The sequence below is a fragment of the Psammomys obesus genome, unplaced genomic scaffold (assembly GCF_907164565.1).
Source record: "Psammomys obesus unplaced genomic scaffold, mPsaObe1.curated_primary_1811, whole genome shotgun sequence".
In the NCBI taxonomy this organism is placed as follows: Eukaryota; Metazoa; Chordata; class Mammalia; order Rodentia; family Muridae; genus Psammomys; species Psammomys obesus.
The window spans coordinates 70,528-80,269 of record NW_026589632.1 but is presented as its reverse complement, the minus strand read 5'-3'; the positions used below and the strand labels follow the sequence as shown (position 1 = coordinate 80,269).

At 39.4% G+C, this 9,742-nt stretch overlaps 1 pseudogene; it reads left to right on the top strand.

The window, feature by feature from the left end:
• The first annotated feature begins 288 nt into the window (after nucleotides 1-288).
• Nucleotides 289-1,399, top strand: LOC129675121 (olfactory receptor 1165-like; annotated as a pseudogene).
• Nucleotides 1,400-9,742: the final 8,343 nt, after the last annotated feature.

Below are 9,742 nucleotides of genomic sequence, written 5' to 3'. Positions count from 1 at the left end.
TTCCTAATTTCAGGCTCAATGACATAGTATATCTTATTACTGTGAAGTTCATTATTCACAGTATTTTTATTTTATTTTTCTATTGTTCTTTGACCTTATTTAAATGTTGTGTTGTATTTACTTGAGAGAGATTTAGTAGCATTCAAATCAATTTAACAGCTTTTACATATATAAATAATGCAAGTTTATAACTTGCAAAATCAATTATGAAATAATTGCATTTCCTCTTCTATAGCTAAAGAAATGAATGCCTAAGACATATAGGAGCATTACAGGATCAAACAGCAAATGATTCAAGTCACAGAAAAGAACATCAAACCTGAGAACAAGCATACTCACTTGCTACTGCGCCTTGGACAGAGCAATCTTGGAAGCCCGTCTGTATTCACTCACCCCTACTCTCTGGGTTCTCAACAGCTGCTCAGAGTGAACTCTCTGATTTCCTTAAACAGGAGCCAGATTCAAGATGAGAGGAACCATAGTGCCCGAGTGATTTTTGTCTTGTTGGGATTTCCAGAATATCTGAGCTTTCACGTGCCTCTGTTTCTGGTGATCTTGACCATCTACACCATTTCCATGTTAGAAAATGTGGGTCTGATTTTAATTATCAGGATCAGTCCCAAACTCCATAATCCCATGTACTTTTTTTGTCAGCCACCTATCATTTATTGACTTTTGTTATACTTCTGTTAATACCCCTAAGCTCCTAGAAATCATGATTACTGAAGACAAGACAATCTCCAAGGAAGGATGCCTAACACAGTTTTTCTTTGGATGTACCTTCGTGGTGGCACAAAACTTATCCTGTCAGTGATGGCAAATGACAGGTTTGTGGCTATCTGTAACCCTCTGCTCTATACAACTTCCATGTCTCTAAAACTCTGTGCTCTCCTGGTAGGTGGAAGTTACCTCTGGGGTGGACTTTGTTCCTCTACTCTCACACATTTTCTTTTACAACATTCTTACTGTGGGTCTAACATTATAAGTCACTACTGTTGTGAGCACTCTGCCATTCTCTCTATATCTTGTTCTGATACTACAATTAGCCAGTTCGCATGCTTAATCATATGCACATTCAATGATCCTCTTAATTATCATTGTTTCCTATGTGGTCATCTTCATCACTGTTATCAATATTCTTACTAAAGGAGCACTGCAAAAAGCCTTTTCCACCTGCACCCCCCACCTAACTGCCATCTGCTTCTGCCATGGGGTCATTCTCCTTCTGTACTGTGTACTCAAGTCCAGGAGCTCACTGCTCATGGTTAAGATAATCACTGTGTTTTATGGCATGGTCATCCCTCTGCTTAATCCTCTTATTTACAGACTAAGAAATAAGGATGTGAAGGACATAGTCAAGAAATTGATTCACATGAAACTGCTATCTCATTCACTATAGATATGCACACGTGTACATGTGCATTTGAGCATGGACTCAAACATGTTTATTGCTTTAAAGCGGCAGCCCTCGGTTTTAATTTTCATTCTCAGTATCTTATAAAATATTTGGAGAATTAGAACTATTTTGATGCCTATACATTCATATTTACTAAACTGCAATTTACCTTAACATTATTTGTTGATGCATACATAGTTGAGACAGTTTTGATGCCCATTAAAGGAGTAATATTAATGTTTCAGTGTGTCAGAATATTTAGAAGTGTTATTTTTTACATAAGTTTAAATTATGTTAAATTAATGTATTCATTTTTAATCTCTTTCTCACATATTTTAATCATTTTTTTCTTTCACCAGTTCCTTCCGGATACACCCAAACTCTATGAACTAAACCAACTTCAATGCATTCACTTTTACTCTCACTGTAGAGTGAATAAAATATCACACATATTGTCCATTTATGCTCATTTTGAAATATTTCATCAGTTTTCTCCAGCAATGTCATTCAATGCCATGATGGATTTAAGATATATGGAGAACCCTTTACATCCTCCTTGTAGCCCAATCCTCTTCACCTTACAGAACCACTCTCCCTCCTTTCTCCCCTCCCAGTCTCACCCTTCCTCGCTCCACCCTCTCCCCTTTTCCTAAGAAAAGAAAGCTCCCTTTTCCATTCCCCTCAGCTCATCAAATTGCATCAGGACTGAGATTGTGTTATTCCCTTGTGGCCTGACAAGGCAGTCCTGCCAGGGCAAAGTCATTTTTAAAAAAGTTAGCAAGTGAGTCCATGTCCAGTGCAGTCCCCACTTCACTTAACAAGGACCCACATGAATCCTAATTGTCCCATCTGCTACATCTTTGTAGGAGGCGTAGGTCCAGTTCCTGCATGGCCGTTGGTTGGTGCTTCAGTCTGAGCAAGCCCCTCTGGGCCCTGTTTCTTTGGTACTGTTGGTCTTCTTGTAGAGCTCCTGTCACCTCCATGTTCTTTTATCTTTCTTCCCCCATTTCCATAAGACTCGCTACACATTACTCAGTGTTTGGCTATGAATCTGGGCATCTGTTTTGAGGTGATGTTGGGTAGAGACTCTCAGAAGACAACTCTGTCAGGTTCCTGTCTGCAAGATTAGCAGAGTATACTTCATAGTGTCAGGGACTAGCACTCACCGAGAGGGTAAGTCCTTGGTTGGTCCAGGCATTGGCTAGGCCTTCCCTAAATCTCCGTTCTATCTTTATCCCTGCACATCTTGTAGTCCCGGTCAATTTTGGGAAAGAGTTTTACTTTGTGGGTTGTTGTTCCCCTGCCTCTGCTAGGGTAGAAGGTGTCTTCTTTCATCTCTGTGGCCTCTTTTACTAGGATGCCCTGCCTGAGCCTTTTTCTTATCCTCCCAGGAGCCTATGCTGACTTAGGTCTCCAGCTTGTCACAAAGGTACCACCACACTCAGTTTTGTTTTGTTTTGTTTTCTCTACAGGATTTCTGTCCTCTTGCCCTCATTCTCCCCATGTCTGATCTCTAACCTCTTAAGTGAGAGCACTTAAAAAATGCTCAGCTTCCTTAGTTATCAGGTAAATGCAAATCAAACAACCCTGAGATTCTGTCTCACACAAGTCAGAATGGCTAAGAGCAAAATATCAAGTGACAGCACATTCTGGCAAGGGTGTAGAGAAATGGGAATACTCCTTCATTGATGATGGGAGTATAAACTTGTACAACCCCTTAGAATCAATCTGATGTTTTCTCAGGGAATTGGGAATAGCTTTACCTCAAGATCCAGCTATACCTGTCCTGGGTATATACTCAAAACAATCTCCACTATAGAACAAGGACACTTGCTCAACTATGTTCATAAGAGCTTTATTCACAATAGCCAGAATCAGGAAACAACCTAAATATCCCTCAACCAATGGGCTGATAAGGAAATGGAGGCACATTCACACAATGGAATTTTACTCAGCTACTAAAAACAAAGAAATCATGAAATTTACAGGCAAATGGCGTAGAACTAGAAAAGATCATCATGAATGAGGTAACCCAGACCCAGAAAGACACACATGGTATGTACTCAATCGAAAGTGGGTTATAGCATGTATTTTCACTTGAGTGTTTGATCCTAGCCATTCCAATGGGTGTAAGTTGAAATCTTAGGGTCGTTTTGATTTGCATTTTTCTGAGGTTACACATGTTGAGCTTTTCTTTAAGAATTTCCCTGCCATTCGTTATTCCTCTATTGAGTATTCTCTGTTTAGCTCTGTACTCCATTCAAAAAAATGAATTCCTTGATATTTTGCTGTTTAACTTCTTGAGTTTTTTTTTTTTATATATTCTGGATATTAGCCCCCTGTCAGATATAGGGTTGGTGAAGATCCTTTCCCAATCTGTAGATTGTCATTTCCCAATCTGTAGATTGTAGATTGTTCTGATGACGGTCTCCTTTTCTTTACAGGAGCTTTTGTGTTTCATGAGGTCCCATTTATAGATTGATGATCTTAGAGCCTGTGCTATTGACATTCTATTCAGGAAGTTGTCTCCCATGCCTATGAGTTCAAGGCTTTTCTCCACTTTTTCTTCTAATAGGTTTAGTGTGTCTGCTTTTATGTTGAGGTCTTTGCTGGAGAGGATGTGAAGAAGGGAGAACCGACAAGGTAAACTTGCATAACCACTTTGGAAATCAATCTAATGATTTCTCAGAAAATTAGGAATAGTGTTTCCTCAAGATCCAGCAATAGCACTCCTAGGCATATGCTCAAGTATACAACAAGGACATTTGCTCAACCATGTTCATAACATCTTTATTTTTTAATTCTTTATTAATTACACTTTATTCACTTTGTATCCCCCATGTGGTTCCCTCCCTCCTCCCATCCCAATCACTCCCTTCCTCTACCTTCTGTATGCATGCCCCTCTCCAAGTCCACTGATAGGGGAGGTCTTCTTTTCCTCCCTTCTGATCCTAGTCAATTAGGTTTCATCAGGAGTGGCTGCCTTGTCTTCTTCTGTGGCTTGGAAATGCTGCTTCCCCCTCAGGGGAAGGTAATTAAAGAGCAGGCCCATCAGTTCATGTCAGAGACAGTCCCTGTTCCTATCACAATGGAACCCACTTGGATACTGAACTGCAATGGGCTACATCTGTGCAGGGGTCTTAGCTTATTTCCATGCATAGTCCTTGGAGTATGAGTCTAAGGAAAGACCCCTGTGCTCAGATTTAGTGAGCTATCCCAGAAGCAGAAAGATGCACACAATATATACTCACTCATATAAACATAAAATATAGGATAAACCTACTAAAATCTGTACACCTAAAGAAACTAATCAAGAGAAAGAACTCTTGCTAAAATGCTCACTTCCTATCCAGAAAGGCAAAGAGGATGGACATCAGAAGAAGGAGAAAAGAAGGAACATGTCAGGAGTCTGACACAGAGGACCTCTGAAAGGCTTTGCTTTGCAGACTATCAATGCAGATGCTGAGAGTTATGGGCAACCTTTAGGCAGAGTGCAGAGAATTTTATGAAAGAAGTGGGAAACAGTAAGATCTGGAGAGAACATCTTTATTTGTAATAGCCAGAATCTGGAAACAATCCATATGCCCCTCAATGGAGGAATGGATACAGATATTGTGGTACATTTTCACAATGTAACATTACTTAGCAATTAAAACATTTAAATCATGAAATTTGCAAGCAAATGGTGGGAACTAGAAAAGATCATCCTGAGTGAGGTATCCCAGAAGCAGAAACACACACATGATATATACTCACTTATAAGTGGATATTAGACATATAATATAGGATAAACCTACTAAAATTTGTACACTAAATAAGCTAAACAAGGAGAAGGACCCTGGGTAAAATGATCAATCCTCACTAAGAAAGGCAAAAGGGAGGGACATCAGAAGTGAGAGAAAAAAGGCAACAGGACAGGAGCCTGAGACAGAGGGCCATTGAAAGACTCTACCCAGCAAAATATCAAATTAGATGCTAAGACTCATAACCAATCTTTGGGCAGAGTGCAGAGAATTTTATGAAAGAAGAGAAAGATAGGATGACCTGGAGAGGACAGGACCTCAACAAGGAGAGCAATAGATCCAAAAAATATGGACACGGGTGTCTTTTCTGAGACTGATACTCTAACCAAGGACCATGCAAGGAGATAACCTAGAACTCCTGCACAGATGTAGCCCTTGTCAGCTCAGTCTCCAAATGGGTTTCCTAGTAATGCAAACAGGGACTATCTCTGACATGAACTCAGTGGCTAGCTTTGTGATCACATCCCCCTGAAGGAGGAGCAGCCTTACCAGGCCACAGAAGAAGACAGTGCAGACAACCCTAATGAGACCTGATAGGCTAGGGTCAGATGGAAGTGGAGGAGGACCTCCCTTTTCAGTGGACTTGGGGGGGTATGGTAGGAGATGAGGAAAGGGATGAGTGAGGGGACTACAGTTGGGATACAAAATGAATAAACTGTAATTTATTAAAAAATAAATAAATTTTTAAAGTGGATTTTAGCTCTACAGGACATGTTAAGCATACTATGAGGCACACTCCCAAAGAAGATAAAGAACATACAGGTTCCAAGGGAGGATGCAACAATCTCACTCAGAAGGGTAGATATATAAGACAGAGGTTGGGGATGAAGAAAAGGAACAAGGTTGGACTTGCTTTGATGAACAGGCTGGCCTAGAACTCAAAGAGATCTGCGTGCCTCTGCCTCCCTAACTGATGGGATTACAGGCATGTGCCACTGTGCCTGGCTGAATTTGTCCTTTTTAAAGCTAAGGCATTGAGAAACTGTTCATAAATTATTTAACATTTGGTTATTTTATTTTGATTCGCATTGCTTTAACAAATTTGCCCTTTTCTCTCTTGGATTTTAATTAGTGTTATTCATGTTTGAATTTGCCTTTAATTATGGCATGGTGTATTTATGGCATAGAAAGTATGAAGTGTGTTTTCTACTTTGCTGAACAGAGTTTGATGAAGAGAACATATTTAATATTAGCTATACAAATTATAATTTATTTAAATTATATTTGTTCAAAAAATTTGCTTCATACAAATAGAAGGTGGGTACAGCAAGTGAATCAATTGCTCTTTGATTGATGGTGTTTTAATGGTCCTTACAAGCACAGAGATACTCTACAGAGACACTCATGCTCTTTCTTTCATCTCTCCAACTACTCAATGAAAACACCCCCAAGAAATTAGAATCTCATGCAGGTTGCTCAGGCAGACAAGAGCAAAAAGCTGACACTTTGGCCAGCAGGGGTTGGGGAAAGTATAATCTTCTAAAAAGGGATTTAGCATTTGTCAGAATGGTTCCCAGGAGATGTAGGCAAGAGAATGATGAGTCATTCATGGTGAGAACTACACCTTGAATAGTACCTTAATTCGGCATGCCATCTACACCTCATGCTGGAATCCTGAAGACGCACTTGCGTGTGAGTCACTGGATCTCTTCTCACTCTTCCCGTGCAACCTTATTGAATGAATTACATGTCAGTATTTCTCACTATCACTTTTTTCACTTATTACCAGCTTAATTGACAATAAAGGAGAATGGTTTAAACTGGTTCATTCAAGCTGTCATGACCAAGGTCTGACCCTTAGGATCTCAGTCACAGTGTTAAATTACATTTACCTGACTAAGGAATGAATGCAATTTAAAAAGTACTTCCACATATTTTTACACTTTTTTCTCTGGATTTTTGTACTTCCCCTTGCTCTCCTCTCAGATCCTCCTCCTTTCTGTCCCTTCTCCTTCTCCATTTTTCTCTCCAACAATGAAAAGACTATATATTAACACATCTCCTAACTCCTCACCTGTGCAGAGAACATCAGCATTTTTCTAGTGAATATGTCTGCACATAACAACTACATGGTGACAACTATGATGCCTTATTATTATTTTTTATTGTTTATTATTAGTTACATTTTATTAACTCTGTATCCCAGCTGTATCCCCCTCCCTTATTCCTTCCCAATCCCACCCTCTCTCCCTCAGCTTCTCCCTGCCCCTTTCTATTTTTTGGATTATACTACAACATATTTGGAAATATAAAGTTTAATTTAGTCTGCATTTGAAATTCATTGGTTCATCTCTATATCACTGCTTAAAGTGTTTTATGGAAAGAACATACCATAGTCTGTCCATCTATACTGCTATGTGTTTCTATTGTTCATTTCTGGTTCATATGTTAGTGATGCTATGAACCCTGATTCAGAGTTACTGTCCATGGATATGTTCTGTCACAACCCTTAAAAACTCTTTGAAGTGTCATTTTGAAGACAGCATGATCTCCTTCTCAATATTTACTGTAAATTCTTTTCTCTTTATATATTTTTGGAAATTTATCTATTCATATTAGTAATAATGACTGTGGTAGATTTTATCTCAATGTGTGTAAGAGAATCTTGATGAGGAAACAGAAAGATGGTAGAACTGGAGCTCATAGCTTTTCCCTCGGTAAAAAACATTTCTATACGCAGAAGCTTTCAGAGGCCCTCTATGGCAGGTTTCAAGGTTATTTCCTGTTTTCTTCTGGCTTTCAGAGGCCCTCTGTAGCAGGTTCCGAGGTTGTTTCCTATTTTCTTTTTCTTCTGATGTCCATCCTCTTTGCCTTTCAGGATGGGGATTGAACATTTTAGTTAGGGTCCTCTCTTTTGTTTAGTTTGTTTAGATGTACAGATTTTAGTAGGTTTATTCTATGTTGTATGTTTATATGAGTGAGTATATACCATGCGTGTCTTTTTGCTTCTGGGACAACTCACTCAGGATGATCCTTTCCAGATCCATGGCAGTCCAGTGTCCAAGTGGGTTCCATAGTAATGGGAAGAGGGACTGACTCTGACATAATCTGATTGGCCTGCTCGTTGATCACTTCCCCCTGTGGGGGGAGCAGCCTTACCAGGCCACAGTAGAGAACAATGCAGCCACTTTTGATGAGAACTGATAGACTAAGATCAGAAAGAAGAGGAGAACCTCCCCTATCAGTGGACCTGGGGAGTGGCATGCATGCAGAAAGGGGAGGGAGGGTGGGATCAGAAGGGGAGGAGGGAGGGGCTTATGGGGGGATACAAAATGAATAAAATGTAATTAATAATAAAATTAAAAAAAACATTTCTATTGCAATTTTTTTTGTTTTTTTGTTCGTTCTAATTTCACTGAGATCTTTATGTTTGTTCTCTTGATGGAATAATAGAAAAACATTTTCTTCTAAATTTAAATTAAAAATCTGAATAATTTTAGCTAAATACACCAGTACTAAATTATTTATTTAATATTGTGCCAAGGCACATTTGTTCAGGTTGAACACTTTAATGTTAAACACAGACATGAAAACAAAAGTCCAAAATTTCTATTTGATTGTTTGTATTTTATATTTTCAATTGTTCTGCAGCTCTTTCCGTAGAATAAGGATAATCATACTAAGGTCTGTACACCTAAAGAAGCTAAGCAAGAAGGAGAGGACCCTGGGTAAGATGCTCAATTTGTATTCAGAAAAAAAAAATGGGATAGATATCAGAGGAAAGTCAAAATATAGAACAAGACAGGAGCCTACCACAGAGGGCCTCTGAAAGACTCTACCTAGCATGGTATTAAAGCAGATGCTGACATTCATAGTCAAACTTTGGGCAGAGTGCAGGGAATCTTATGAAAGAAAGTTAGAAAGACTTGGAAGTAGCTGCAGCTATACAAGGAGAACAACAGAACCAAAATATTCTGGGCCTAGGGTTCTTTTTCTGAGACTGATACTACAACCAAGGACCATTCATGGAGATAACTTGGACCCCCTGCACAGAGGTAGCCCATGGCAGCTCAGTCTCCAAATGGGCCCCAATAAGGGGAGCAGGGGCTGTCTCTGACATGAACTCAGTGGTTGGTTCTTTGATCACCTCCCCCTGAGGTAGGAGCAGCCTGACCAGGACACAGACGAAGACTATGAAAGACAGACTTGATAAGACCTGATAGGCCAGGGTCAGATGGAAGGTGAGTAGATCCTCCACTATCTGTGGACTGGGGAATGGGCATGGTAGAAAATGACAGAGAGAGAGAGGGAAGGGAGGAAAGGAGAGAGGGTGAAATTGGGAGGGGATGAGGGTGGGGATACAGCTGGGATATAAAGTGAATAAATTGTAATAAATAAAAATTTATATTAAAAATATCTATTCATGAATGAAGGAGACAGTATCTATCAATTTTTTAATTTCAGAATTTTTGTTCAATATAGACAAGATGAAGAGAAACACATGTTTTTTGAATATTTTCCATGAATTAAGAGGTTCAAATAAGGTTTAAGGGCAATTAGGGGAACTGAAATTGTCCCACACATGTCTGAGGATGCCTCCTAA